The sequence below is a fragment of the Chelonoidis abingdonii genome, chromosome 20 (genome assembly GCF_003597395.2).
Source record: "Chelonoidis abingdonii isolate Lonesome George chromosome 20, CheloAbing_2.0, whole genome shotgun sequence".
NCBI lineage: Eukaryota > Metazoa > Chordata > Testudines > Testudinidae > Chelonoidis > Chelonoidis abingdonii.
This window is the reverse complement of record NC_133788.1, coordinates 22946977-22949144: the sequence shown is the minus strand read 5'-3', so window position 1 is coordinate 22949144 and position 2168 is coordinate 22946977.

The following is a 2168-nucleotide window of genomic DNA, read 5'->3' as shown; positions in this document are numbered from 1 at the left end:
TGGGGCCAGATGGGTAGGGGGTAGGCCGAATGGGTGGGGCCGGACGGGTGGGGATAGGCTAGACGGCTGGGGGTGAGGGTGAGGCTGGACACATGGGGGTCCCTGGCTCACTCGGAGACCAACTGATGGCGCCATGAGACCCCAAGCCCAGTCTTGGCCCCGCGTTGCTCCCTGGCTGGCCAGCAGTGAGGCCTGGGCGTGAGCTCTCGCTGGAAGGGAGCCTGAGCTGCCCCCGCCTGGCCCCACACACGAAGCCGCCTCCTCAGCAGGCGCCCCCCCCAACACGTGTGCTTTGCAGCAGCACCACTGGGCACAAGCTCCTCCCGGCGCAGCGTCAGGCTCAAGCCGATGAAGCTGTTTGAGCCGGAGACACACTCGCTTAGGGGGCAAGCGACTGTTTGAATGTTAAATGTGCCATTTTATTATCATTCGATTGCTCCCACTTAATGAAAGCGCATTAGTGCAGCGCAGGCTTTATGGCGCCGTATGCCCAGCCTGCCCCATTCGTTTCCCGGCCCAGCTCCTGGCTTGGGCTCTGGAGCTGACAGCACCAGCGTGGACGCAGCCCCATGCGCCAGGGCCTGCCCCGCCCGTCTGCAAGGACCCGAGGCCCAGGCCAGGTCGTGCATGGGGCAGCCCAGCCTTGCCCCGGGTTTCTGGCGTAGGGTTAAGGGCAACGCTGGGCGTGAGGAATCACTTCGGAGGGGGCTGCGGAGGTGCGAGGGCCCTGTGCCTGGGCAGGGGCAGCGTGTGGTGCACTCACACACACACACACCCCGCCCCCCCGACTGTTTGGTTCTCTGCTGCACTGATCCCGGTCCTGCCTGGCATGACAGGCTGAGCTGGGCATCCCCCATGGGGAGCGGGCAAATCCGCGCAGCGGGCACAGGTAAGGCATCGCGCTGCAGCCCAGCAGCACCTTCAGGTCCATCACCCAGGCTGAACTGGAGCTGGACATGCTGGGTGGACAGTGCAGCCACCCTGCTGCCTGCTGCCATGCCGGAGCCGTGCAGCACCCCCGCTTCTTGTGGTGCAAGGAGCTCTCGCTGCCAATGGCCGAAGGGATCCAGGGACCTCTGGCTCCAAGGAACCTGCCTCACAAGAGCGCTAGGTCCAGGGACATTCGAGGAGCTCCGGGGAAATGTGGCAATCTCCAGGCCTCTTGGATCAGGCAGATCACTCAGAGGCAGCAAGCTGGGGCGTGTGGCATTGTGTATCTCACATGTGAAGCCGCTGGCACAGCAGGGTGAAGGCGCCCAGGGAACCTGCAGCTGGAGCGGGGCAGGAACCCTGGCTTGAGGTGACCATCACAGGGCTGGTGTGGTGCGTTGGGGGGCGCAGAGAGGCGCCCTGCAGCCTTCGCTCTGTGAGCTGGGCCAGAGCTTACGAGATGGGGAAGAACTGGGGGCCAGCTGCCTGCCCGCCAAGGGGACGGGGCTGCAGGGTGCAAGGGGAGACAAGAGGTGATGGGTTTTTGTCCCCACCTCACCGGGAATTTTATTTGCATCTCAGCTGGGTTCGGTCAATTCCCGTTTTATAACTGAACTCAGGTGCTGGGTGTGCTGCAGGAGTGGGGGCCTGGGCCCAGAGGATCTGGGATTTCTGTGGGGCCTGGGCTGGAGCCCACAGGGAGACGCAGGGGCTGGGTGCAGCTGTCGGCAGGCCCAAGGCAGGCTGGTGGAGCCCACAGGAGGGTGCAAGTGGCTGCCAGGCTGTGGGGCAGGGACCTGAGGCCTTTGTGCTGGAGGCAGGTGGGAAGACGGTGACCCACAGCCCTGAGAAGAGTCACACCTGCTCAGCAACAGCCCCACGGGGCTGTGGGAAGGGCAGGCTGGGCTGGAGTGGCACAGGGAGCTGGGTTCCCATGGCAGCCAGGCCCATCTCCCCTGCCCAAGGCCTGGGGATCTGCCCACCTGCCGGGGGCAGGGGACCGAGCTGTGCCCCTCTGACCTTCGCTCGTTCCATCTCCGGTGCCGTGCCACCCATCAGGGACTAACGCTCCAGCTGCCTCATTCCCCATCACCACCTCCCTCTGCAGCTGCTGCTGAGCCAGTGCCTGGGGGTCTAGGGCAGGCTGTGCGCACCCACAGAGCAGGCTTGGGGAAGGGGAAATAGGCGTCCAGGTTGTGATGCAGTAGGGACTGTCTGTGTGGGGGATGGGAGAGCCG